The following is a 13,256-nucleotide window of genomic DNA, read 5'->3' as shown; positions in this document are numbered from 1 at the left end:
ACCCCCACCCTCACCCTCGTTGGTATAAACTGGAGACACACCTATTTATTCTCACAATTTTATAATTAATAACTGTTGAGCCAAACACACACATCTCTCAAAATCAGAGGATTCTCATTTATTCATTAATTCATTGTACAAATATTTCTTGGGTACGTGTTGGGGATTGAATCGTGTACCCACAAAAGACATGTTCAACTCTTAAGCTGTGTCCCTGTGGGTGTGAACAGGACCTTTTGAGGATATTATTAGTTAAGGTGTCCCCAAATTGATCAGCATTACTGGAGAGCTTATAAAGGGAGGAAATTCAGACACAGTCAGAAGCCAGAAACCAAAAGAAGCTAGAAACCAGGAGAAGCCAGAAGACATAAAAGCCAGAAGTCAGATAAAGCTGCAGGAGGAGACCAAAGACATTGCCATGTGCTTGATGCAGAGATGCAAGTCAAAGAACCCCAAAGATTGCAGCAAACCAAAACCAGAACACTACGAACTCCAAGAGAAAGCATGGCTCTGCTGATACCTTGATTTGGGACTTCTGGCCTCTAAAATTGTAAGCCAATACATTTTTGTTGTTTAAGTTAATCTATTCTATGGTATTTGTCATAGCAGCTCTGGAAAACTAAGTCACCTTATGTGGCAGAAACTCTTCTTAACTTAGGGGACAATTGCTCCTCTCTTGAAGCTTACTTTGTAGTAGAGGCATGTGCTGGATATTTCTGTTTGTCCCTCCAGATCCTCTCTTCACTCTTTTCAAACCTACTCTGTCTTGGGAGACTGACCTTTATGGACTGCATCAATTGGCAACCTTGCTTTTTGACTTCTTGTTGGGTTAGGCCAGTGAGAGGCACTAGCAGAAGATAGGAGGAAGGAGGAGAATGAGCTCTAAGTGTTTGTTCCCCCAAATCCCTCTCTACTGGGTCACAATTCTTGGCAGATGGTGTCTCCTATAACTAAAGCCATTTTCTCCAGGTTCAAGTAACTGCTTCCCACCCCTACCCCTTCAGTCATGGAAGGGGGTGCTCCACCATTCCTTTTTGCTTTTCCTTTACCCTGCCTATGTCCCTGTCCCTTCATTTAGCTCTCCTTAATTACCCCATTTGAATGGGCTGTCTTTTGCTGTGTTCTGACTGATATAGAGAGAAAGACATAAAATCAAGATGATTCCTGATACTGCTTATAAAACCAAGGTTATTGTGAAAAGAGTAGGACTGGGGGTGGGAAGGTATTATACAGGGTGATCAGGAAAGACTCTGTGACTAGATCACCTGAATAATGGACAGAGGGCAGCACATTCCAAGTAGAGGAAAATGCAAGTGCCAAAGATCTGAAATAGAAATGAGCTCAATATATTCAAAGAAAGAAAAGGAAGCCAATGAGCGACGAGGTGGAGGGGCAGGCAGAGCCAGACCAGGTAGCAAGTCCAGATATGGTAAGGAGTTTAGATTCAATTGTAAGTGCAATGGGAAAACATTACAGGGTTTTAAGCAGGAAGGTGGCATGATCGGATTTACATTTTTGCAAGATCTCCTTCAGGCTGATCTGTGGAGAATAGATTCTTGGGGACAAGGAAGGAAGCTGGAAGATCAATTGGAGTCTTTTGATCCAGTCCAGAGGGGAGATGGCAGTGGCTTGCACTAGGGTGTTAGTGGTAGAGATGGACAGTGAACAGTGTTGGGCTGTAGTGTATTTTGGAGGAAGTGCATACAGGACTTGCTAGTGAATGAGATGTGAGAAGTGGAGAAAAAAGAAGAATCAAAGATGACTGGAAGGTTTGTGACTTTTAGCAGCTATGTATGTGATAGCCCCATTTACAGAGATGGGGAAGATTGAGGGTATTTGGGGGGGTGGTTTCGACAATGGCGGAGAGGAGGGCAATTTGGGAAATTTAAGTCTGAAGTGTCTAAAAGACATCCAAGTAGAGATATCAGAATAGCAGAAATAAATTTGGGCAACCTCAGCATGTAGAGGGGTTTTAATGCCAAGCTTACCCGGGGAGGGAACATAGTTCATCAGTGCCATATAATCCCAGAAAGATGAAGAAAAATTGTTGCCTAATTGTTCTTAATTTTCAAGATGCATCTCTCAATAGAGTCTGTGTGCCTCATTAATTTGCAGAACAATGTTTAGTTTCTCTCCTTCATTCTCTACTTCCACACTGGACATCTTCAGGCCTACAGAAAGTAAGAAAGAGGCCAAGCTCTGAGCCATATACATTTTAATAGTTATTCCTTTAGAAATGCAAAGAGAAGCCTGGAGTCCATAGGTGTGATTGATTCTTTTTTTTTTTTACCTATGGACCATCTCTTTCCTCAATTTCTGTCTGGGGAAAAGAAAGGATGGCTTTATTCATCCATGTATCCAACAGACATTTACTGATTTCCTACCGTAAGCCAGTTGCTAGGGGCTGGGATTACAATAGGAAACAAAGCATACAAAAATCTCAGCCCTTACAGAACTTACCTTCTAGTGAGAGGAGACAGAAAATAATTTTATAACATGCATGATACAGTGTCTTAGAAACTGATAAGAGCTTTGGGAAAGCTAGAGCAGTAGAAGGGGCTTTGGGAGCCTGGAGGTGGATTCTGCTTTTCAACAGGGTGGTCACGGTAGGTCTCATGGAGCAGGTGACATTAGAGAAGCCACTAAGCAAATATGGGGAAAGGGAGAATGTTCCAGCTAAGAGAACACCAGAGCAAGGACCTAAGTCAGGAAGGAGCCTGGCATGGTGGAGGAACAGCAAGGAAGCTGTGTGACTTCAGCAGTTACCTCTCCCTCCTCAGCACCCACTGAACACCACTCAGCCTTCAAAGTCCAGCTCATATCCTAACTTCTCCACCAACCCTCCCCAAATACTCCAGTTCACATTCACCATTCCCTCTGGACTACCTCTGCACCCACAATCTAGGCCACACAATTTAGAATTTAGTTGTTTTAAAATAGCTTGATTAAGTTTGCCTCTTCAAATGAATGCTAAAGCTTTCTGGATTCAGGAGACCATTACTTGTACTTATTTGTATCATCCACAGCACATAACAAGTGAATAATAAATATGTGCAGATTGATTTACTAGCTGACTCAAAGAGTAATTCCTAAACCATTTATATGGTTATTGACTTTGAAAGGCATATAAATATACATACATACATGTCTAGAATTTTCCCCAATCTAGTGCTGACACTCTCCAGGCCTGGCTTTTTTTTTTTCTTTTACTCTTTTTTCTTTTTTTAATACTTTTTAAATATTTTCTTAATGATAACTCTTTTGGGCTATATGTGTTGTAAATATCTTCTGCCTTTGAGGCTTATCTTTTCTTTAGATTCTTTGCCAAAAGGAAATTTTTTATTTTAATATGATCAATTATATCAATCATTTCTCTAAAAGTTCCCACCTTTTGTGATTTGTGTAAGACATCCTTACCCACTCCAAGTACTTTTTTCTTTTTCAGTCTTAACAATTTTTTTGTTGTGGTAATGTATATATAATGTAAAATGTGCCACTTGAACCATTTTTCAGTGGAATTAATTACTTTTATGATGCTGTGCTACCATCACCACTTTCATTATTAAAACCTTGTCATCACCCAAAGCAGAAGAGGCCTGTTTTTTTTTTTAATAGTGTGTTTTGTATAGTCTTTTTGTCTTATTAGAGAAGTTATAGGTTTATGGAAATATTGTGCAGAAAGTACAGAGTTCCCATATACCCCCCTTCACACACAAAATTTTCCCTATTATTAACACTTTGCATTAGTGAGGTACTTTTGCCACAATTGATGAACCAATATTATTATAATTGAGCTATGAATTATGGTCCATAGTTTAGATTAGGGTTTACTGTTTGTGTTGTACAGTTCAATGGTTATTCTAAATTTTTATTTTGGTGACATATACAACCTAAAATTTCCCATTTTAATCACTTTCAAACATACAATTAAGTGGTGTTAATTACATTTGCAGTATTGTGCTACCATCACCACCATCCACTGCCAAAGCTTTTCCATCACACATTAACTTTCCATTTCCTATACCCACCCTAGCACCTAGTAACCTGTATTTTAGTTTCTGACTGTATGAATTTGCTTATTCTAATTATTTCATATCAGTGAGATCATATAATATTTGTCCTTTAGCATATGGCTTATTTCAGTCAACATGATGTCTTGAAGGTTCATCCATGTTGTCACGTTTCAGAAATTTATTCCTTTTTATGGCAGAATAATATCCCATTGTATGTATTTCCACATTTCATTTATCCATTCATCAGTTGATGGAGTTGAGGTGGCTCCTATCTTCTGGCAGTTGTGAACAATGCCACTGTAAACATCGGTGTACAAATATCTGTTTCAGTCCCTGCTTTCAATTCTTTGGGGTATGTACTTATAACTGGGATTGCTGGATCATTTGGTAATTCTGTACTTTCTGAGGAACCAACAAATTGTTTTCCACAGCAGCTGCACCATTTTACATTCCCACCAACAATGTGTAAGTGTTCCTATTTCTCTGCATCCTCTCCAACACTTGTTATTTTCCCTTTTTTTTTAATAGTAGCCATTTCATGAGATACCACAATGAGATATGTGGTTTTGATTTGTATTGCCCTAGTTGCTAATGATGTTGAGCATCTTTTCATGTGCTTGCTGGCCATTTGTATATCTTCTTTGGAGAAATATTTATTCAATTCTTTTGCCCATTTTAAAATTAGACTTGGCTTTAATACTACAAGATTGGGGACCAAGATGGGTAAAAGGAATGGAGGGGTGGGGAGGCTTCAGGTCATTATGACTTGTCTGAAAGATGAATGTTTGCACCACAGACATGTGAGAATAGATTTTTAAAACAGCACAGGGCAAAAAACAGATAGCCCTAGTGGCCTCAGGGAAGGTGAACTGGGCAGTAGAGGACAAAGGTGAAAAAGAGATCATTGCCAATGTTGTAACTTTAAAGTTTTTAGCCATGTGAATGTATTATCTGTTTAAAAAAGAAAAATGGTGCAGGAGGGGCTGTCATAATAACTGTGTCTAACTAGGTTGGCAAAGCTGAAAAATATTTCTCTCTTCAATGAGCTTTGCAAAGTTGAAAAAGCAATCTGCAGCATTAATTAGAAAGATGTGATTGCACTTTCTAGGGAACTTCACATTTTCCTTCCCCTTTGGTGCAATCCAAGAAATAAATGTGGACAATGTTATAGGAAGAGTGAGTTTCCTCCTATCCCTGTGTTCCCACCCTAAATCATAGATAAGATTTCATTTCCTGTCCTCAAGGGTGAAGTGTTAAGGAGAATACCTGCAGTCTCTCTCTCACCTCTGACACTGCCTCCTCCCCATGGAAAAGGATGAGACTGGGAAGAACTGGACAGTCATGGGCCACATATGCAAGGGGTAGAGTCACTCCAGAGAATGGTGATCAGCATTCATCTGCCCCTTCTCATTTGCTTTCAGCCTCTCTGAGCTGTATGTACACAACAAGATGGAGAGCTGTGTTTCCTTTCCCAACTAGTAAACAAATAGAGCTCACCTCTGGCAGGCCTAGCAAGCTCTCAACCTTTCCAATATCAGCTTCTCAGCCTGCAACTCAATGGTTAGGTCAGGAGTGGGAGAATAACTAAGATTCTGCTTTGAAGAAGGAATGGAAGGCCTTCCAGTTTTACTAGTAATAAAGCTGATCAACATTTTGCTCATCATATTCTCAACTGGTTAAGAAATTGTAGAAGAAATGTGGTTAATTAGCACCCTCAAACTTCCAATACACTTCAATTCTCCTTATAACAAGGCAACCTAGAGTAGTGCCTGTATTAGTTTCCTAGGGCTACCATAACAAAGTATCAGAAACTAGGTGGCTTAAAAGAACAAAAATGTACTGTCTCACAGGTCTAGAAGCAGAAGTCAAGAATCAAGATGTCAGAAGGGCCATGCTCTCTCTGAAACCTGTAGGGGAGAATCCTTCATTGACTCTTCCTAGCTTCCGATGTTTGCCAGCTTTCTTTGGCTTGTAGGTGCATCACTCCAACCTCTGCCTTCATTTTCACATGGCATCTTCCTCTGTCTGTCTGTCCAAATTTCTGTCATCTTGTAAGGACCCATACATAATGGATTAGGGCTCATCCTAATCCACTTTGGCCTCATCTTAACTCATCATATCTGGAAAGACCCTATTTCCAAACAAGGTTATATTCAAGGGGCTAGGAGTTAGGATACTAATACATCTTTTGGGGGCCACAATCCAACCCATAACAATGCCTAAGATATTTATATATTTAAACACATCAGCACCATTCTCTCTAGTGATAAAGACTAGAAAGATGAATCTACAACCCATTTTTCCAAGAAATTGTAGCAGGCCTCTGGCGTTAATGTTTTGTGTAATAAGATTTTCAAAGAGACTTTTCCAACTAAGAAGTACTCCATAGTCATCATTTTAACAAATAAGAAGTAAAACTATTCAAGATATATTTTAATGACCATGAAAATTTTCATACTGATATTGTGTATTCCTTGCCAAGAAGCACTGAGAAAGACACCACATTATTCCAACGGTCTTCCCGACAAAAATGCAGAACTTGAAGCAAATGATAAGGAGCTATAATCAAACAAACCAAAAATGGGGGGCATCTTACAAATACTTACAAATGTCAGTGTCATGAAAACACAGACAGACTGAGGAATGGTTCCAGATTAAAGGAGACAAAAGAAACATTACATCTAAAATAATACAAGGTCCTGGAGTGGGGAAAAAAAGTTACTAGAAAGGACATTATTGGGATGATTGGCAAAATTTTAATGTGGACTGTATGTTAGATAATAGCCTGTAACAAAGTGAAATTTCCTGGATTTGATAAGTTTATGATATTGATACACTTAATGTTCTTAAGAAATACTTGCTGTTAATGTCAAGACTGCTGCAATTTACTCAAATATTTCTAAAAAAGGAATTAAAAAATATAGAATATATATCAAAATCCTGTATCACATATCATATCCTAGATATGCACATGTGGCAAAATATTTACAACGGGTCCATGTAGATGAAGGTATATGGGAGTTCCTTTTATCACTGTTGCAACTTTTCTGTAGTTCTGAAATTTTCCAAATTAAAAGGTTTAATTTAAAAATTCATATATTTTTTCCATTCCCTATCAAGATACCATAATTCTTATGTATTCTTGAAATTTTGAGAGAGGATTAAATTAGTAGTAAAGCTGCCATATAATATAGAAAATAATTTTACATCTGAAATCCCCTGGGTTATAGTATACAGAGGCTGCAGTTTAGGTCCCATCACATGGGGATTGAAAACATCTGAGCCACTGTTGAATCTGCATGCTGAAAGCAGACCTGGAGGTGGGTGAGGGGTAGCAGACTCACCCAATGTGCAGTGTGGAAAGTGGTGGCCTATACAATGAGGCTTGCTTTGACTGGTTCCATTTTGAGACCATTTGTCAGTCCCTCCCTGGGCTTGGGTCCCTCTGTATGCTCCATTCCTCTGTCAGTTGACCACTGCACTGAAAATAAATCTGTGCCTTCATAACAGCACAAAATAGTTTTTTTAATTATCTAAACACTCAGATTACCTATTTCACAGATTGTGTTTTTAAAATACATTTATATTTTAAAATGTAAAACATATTCAAACCCTTTGCCATAGAAACAGACATGCATAAAGTCACTTTATTACAAGGCCTTTATTATTTATTTCAACTTCCTTGAAAAGCATCCAAGACAGACATGCCTAATGCCACACAATGTTAAGGTCAGGTTTCAGTGTATCATTATGACCATTTCAGATAATTCATCACTATCATAAAGGTTAGCTAATTTGCAAATTTTAATTTCAGTTACACAGCCACGATACCTTTACCCCCTCATCAGCCCATTCACAAGCTAATGCAACACTTATGGACCCTCAGTATGTGCCAGGCACTGTGCTTTATAAACGTTATCTCATTGGAAACTCACTATAGCATTATTAGGTACATGGTATTATCCCTACTTTACAAACACACACACACACACACACACACACACAGACAGACACTGAGGCTCAAAAGGATAAGTCACTTGGCACGCTGGCAGTGGAGCAGGCAGCCGGGACCTGCATGGCGCCAAACGCAGCCGAGGCCCAGGCTGGGGATCCCAGGCCCCACCCCCCGACCTCCAGCTTGCCCAGCACATTGTGGGAACGTGGTCTCGGTCTCCGGAAAAGGGGAGGAGGGGGTGGGAAGGGAAGAGGGAGGGAAGAGGAGGAGGGGGGGAAAGGCGAGCTGGTTGATCTGTAAAGAAACCAGCAGATGAAGAGAGAGAGGGGAAGGCTGAAAGGTGTGTGCACCCGAGAACCATGTGGGTACCGGAATCCTTTAAACCCAGAAAGTCACGAATTGGACAAGAACTTCCAGCTGACCGGATTCACTGAGCTGAAGGGCACGGGCTGCAAAGTGCCCCAAGACGTCTTACTGAAATTGCTGAAATCCTTTCAAAAGAACCACTTACAAGAAGGTGAGCAGTTCTTGGAAGTAGTTATGCTGAGGCTCGGCATTGGGATGGACACGTGCGTCATCCAGATGAGGCATGGCGTCCTCTCCTTGGTGCAGACCACAGACTACATTTACCCTATTGTAGGTGACCTTTATATAATGAATAGCCTGTGCCAGTGTCCTCCGCAACCTCTACGCAATGGGGGTCACGCAATGCAACAATATGCTCGTGCTCCTTGGGATCAGCAATAAGATGACCATCAGGGAAAGGGATAAAGTGATGCCCCTAATTATACAGGGTTTTGAAGATGAAGCAGAGGAATCAGGGGCATCAGTAACAGATGGTCAAACAGTATTAAACCCCTGGATTGTTTCAGGTGTAGTCGCTATGGCTGTCTGTCAGCCCAACGAGTTCATCATGCCAGATAACACAGTGCTGGGAGATGTGCTTGTTCTGACCAAACCGCTGGCCGCACAGGTGGCCATAGCTATGCACCAGTGTCTGGACATCCCTGAAAAAGGGAATACAATTAACCTAGTGGTCACTCAGGAAGATGTAGAGTTGTCATACCAAGAAGCAAAGATGAATATGCCAAGTCTCAACAAAACAGCTGCAGGGCTTATGCACATGTTCAATGCCCACAAGGCAACCAATATCACCGGCTTCAGGATCTTGGGCCATGCACAGAACCTGGCCAAGCAGTAGAGGAACAAGGTGTCTTTCATCATCCACAACCTCTCTGTCCTGGCCAAGATGGCTACCATGAGTAAGGACTGCGGAACATGCTCGGCTTCATGCACAGGACCTGCCCGGATACTTCAGGAGGCCTTCTGATCTGCTTACCAAGCAAGCAGGGTATGCTGTTCTGTGCCAAAGATCAAGTCCCTCAACAACAGGGAAGGCCACCTAGCATGGATTATTGGGATTGTGGAGAAGGGCAACCACATGGCCAGAATCATAGACAAGACCCAGATCATTGAAATGGCCACACAGGTGGTCACTCAGAATGTGAACCCTACACCTGGTGCCACCTCCTAATCCAGGCTGCACTAGTTCTCTGGTTTTGTTTTTACATGGAGCTATTCCTTTACCATTACTTCAGTTAAAGACTAAACCACACGATCTCATGTTGACACATCAGGTGACCAGGTCAATTTGTGAGTGGATACAATTAATAAAATAAAGCCCATTGTCTTCTTTTCCTGTTACATTAACTGAAGATGCACCTAATTTTGAGGCAGCTTCTAAATTGAGAATTATATTGTTATCCAACACTGTTGATTCATTTTCAATCTTCGGCCACATCTCTTGCTGACATGCTCTTTCAAAGGTACTTTCAAATGGCACAGACATTATGAAGAGTAATGTCAACTGCAGTCAGTTGGTGTCTTTTCATATTATGTCTATTTATCATTATAAGTCTGAGCTGTTTTTTGCTTCTTGAACGGTATCCTGGAAAGACAAAACCAGTCAATGATATGGTGGTATCCTGGTAGTAGGAGAGCTGCACAATTTCTGAAAGTCTTCATTCTATCCAGTCTTATCATTCAGGAGCATCTCCAACCCAGGACAATAGCCAGTAGTGCTTTCAGTTACATGGGGCAAGTGCTTGACTCTGCATGGGAAAGCACTTTGAAGACAAAAAAGAAATTTTATTTCCTTTTGTTTTGGTAGCCTTCCAGGTATTTGCAGTAATATCAATAACTCCTTACTGACAGCAAAAAAAAAAAAAAAAAAAAAGGATACTTTTGCAATTTAATTAGATTTTCTAAAGTGCAACAAGGAATTGCCCTCCCAAAAGGGGGCTCATATATAATACTCACTTACAATTCAATATATAATTAACTATACAAATAATTTTTAAATATAATCAATAATAAAGACTGTGGATGCTAGTGTTTAATACATTTCATATTTTGTATAGTGATTTCAGGCCTTTTGTTTTCTTAAAACCAGCAGCTATTTAGCCAAATTCTCAGCACTATTTTGTCCTTTGTGCCAATGCTTTTTCTGTGTATGCTTTTCGTGATCTGAATTGAAATCTGCATTGCCAACTTTGCAGCTTAAAGTTGTTATTCAAATAAATATTTAATTTTTTATTGATCCTGTATAATCAGATGCCCCTTTTAGTATTATTTTAGAAGCATTGGGAGGGTTTTGCCTAAAGTACAATTTATTGGGGAGGGGGCAGGGACTAGATTTTAATTTTATAAAACTTGTAAGTCTTTCACAGGACTTAAATTTTTTCTTGAATTAAATTTTGTAGTTCTAGAACAGATTGGTGATCTAAAAAGGTGTTTATCCATGTTACTCAAAAGAGGCTTCCTTATATTTTGGGCTACTCAACAATTTTAGGGGTCCCCGTTATCAAGCACAAGTGCACTAGATCCTCAAGGGTCTGTCTTTGTGAGACAAAAAGCACCATGTCTCTGCAAATTTCCTAACACTTCCTGCTTCCAGGCACAGAAGCCACCTAAACCATTTGACTTCTTGCCAAAGGAAACTGCTGCCAAAGATCAAGTCCCCCAAGAACAGGGAAGGCCACCAAGAATGGGTTATTGGGATTGTGGAGAAGGGCAACCGCACAGCCAGAATCATAGACAAGACCCAGATCATTGAAATGGCCACACAAGTGGCTGCTCAGAATGTGAACCCCACACCTGGTACCACCTCCTAATCCAGGCCACACTAGCTCTCTGATTTTGTTTTTACATAGAACTATTCCTTTACCGTTACTTCAGTTAAACACTGTAAACCACAACAATCTCATGTTGACACATCCAGTGACTTTAGGTCAATTTGTGAATGGATACAAATTACAAACGAGGCTCCTGAGAAGCTGTGGCCTCCTGGAATGAATGGGCAGCAGGCCTTACACAGGTATTCCTAGAGATGAAGCCACACACAGTGTTCAGGAGGTGGGGCTGCTAGAGAACTGAAATTGATCAGACATTTGTAGGAATTTATGCAGATGTTGGTCCTCAAAAACTATAAACCAATGGTCAGCACAATAAAATGTGTTGGAAACCTCTGGGAAAAAAATAGGGTAAGTCACTTGCTCAAGGACATACAAGTTGTTAGTAGCAGAGCCAAAATTTGAGCCTAGAGCTACCTGATTCCTTAGTCCAGGTCTTAACATATATATCTGTCTCTCATTGTCTGCAAGGCACCATCTTGCACCACCCCAGACCAGTGAGGCAATGCAGAGCCCTCAGACCCTTATCAAACCTCTAGGACACACCAACTGGGAAAACAAGGACATTGCCTACCACAGGAAGAATGAAATACTTTTCTGTCAAACCCTCACTATTTTGCCTGGATTGCTTGACCCTCCCACTCACTTGGCGGGTGGTGGTGGGGGGAGGCCAGTGTCTTGGCTTGTCAGGGCTGCTGTTATAAATACCACTGACTTGTTGGCTTAAACAATAGGAATTTACTGGCTCACAATTTTGGAGGCTAGGAGCCCAAAAATCAAGGTATCAGCAAGCCATGCTTTCTTCAACATCCATAGCATTCTGTAGTTAGCTGGGTGACAATCTCTGCCTCCATCACATGGATCTGTCTCCTTCCATATCCTCCTCTGGTTTCTCCTACTGTGTTCAAATTGCCTTCACTTCTAAGGACTCCTGGCATATTGGACCAAGGCCCACCCTAATTCAGTTTGGCCTCATCTTAAGAGAATCTTTGAAGGTCCCATTCACAAATGACTTCACACCCACAAGAGCAGAAGTTAGGACTTGAACATAACTTTGTGGGAGACATGATTCAATCTACCACAGCCAATGTATTTTATTGCCCTTTTTTCTCTTCCTGAGATTTTCCTGGTGAAAATTTATGATGCTCTTTTGTACCAGAATGAAGTTCTTCTGCCACCCATCCCAAAGTTCTAAATGCCTACTTTGTACAGACTGCACCGAAAGCTCCAGGACATAACTCACATGTTAAAAGTACAGTACTGAATATGAAAATGTGCAATACACACTGCATAAGTAATGGCAGTAAAAAGCCAATGATATTTTAAAGATATTTTAAAGATTTAGTACTTATCATTGTAATACAGCTTTTATGTTTGATGTTATACGAAGCTATGAGCTCACTTCTGAATCAATGCTATTTTATTGCTTGCTGTTATATTTATGGAATGTTACTGTGAACAAAGCAGAGCAAGCTAAGTCTATTCCCAAAATAACCTATAAATAATGTAAGTAAATAAACTAAGCAAATCTTCATGAAGCAATGCATTATTTACTATTCTTTGTTGCTGAAATATAAGTTTAAATTTTGGTTACATATTAATGTAAGATCTTAGACATTTCTAGGTCTCCCTGGGGAGTTAAACCCTAAGGCTTAACTCAAAATTAACCTTGCATGCCTTCCCAACTCTACAACTAAAAGCCACACTGCTGTATACAGTCAGGAATCAGAAACTGATCTATAAAAGTAACATCTCCATCATAGGCAAACTAGCCCTACTTATTCCAAGAAAATTTACATCAGCCGCATAGTGTAACTAATCCCAGTGGGTGTTTGATAATTTTCAGCCAGTTGGGTTTTGCAAGGAAAGATCATCATACTAGGAATTTATCTCATAGATCAAGGTTATTTTAACTTTCATACATATGTTCCAAGTAGGAGTCCTCAATCCTTCTTCATTTTGAAATGTTTTTAGTAATTCATTCTTTCATTTGTTCGAAAAATATATATTAACTGAGTCCTACCATGGTGCCAAGCCCTGTTTGCATCAAGGCATCATGTTGAGCAAGATAGGTAAAGGTTTCTTTACAGAGATAGC

General features: G+C 40.1%; 1 pseudogene; it reads left to right on the top strand.

Moving 5' to 3' along the window:
- The first annotated feature begins 8,355 nt into the window (after positions 1-8,355).
- LOC119528597 lies at positions 8,356-11,141 on the top strand (annotated as a pseudogene).
- The last annotated feature ends 2,115 nt before the right edge of the window (positions 11,142-13,256 follow it).

The sequence above is a fragment of the Choloepus didactylus genome, chromosome 3, assembly GCF_015220235.1.
Source record: "Choloepus didactylus isolate mChoDid1 chromosome 3, mChoDid1.pri, whole genome shotgun sequence".
Taxonomy (NCBI): domain Eukaryota; kingdom Metazoa; phylum Chordata; class Mammalia; order Pilosa; family Megalonychidae; genus Choloepus; species Choloepus didactylus.
This window is presented reverse-complemented; position numbering and strand designations above follow the sequence as displayed.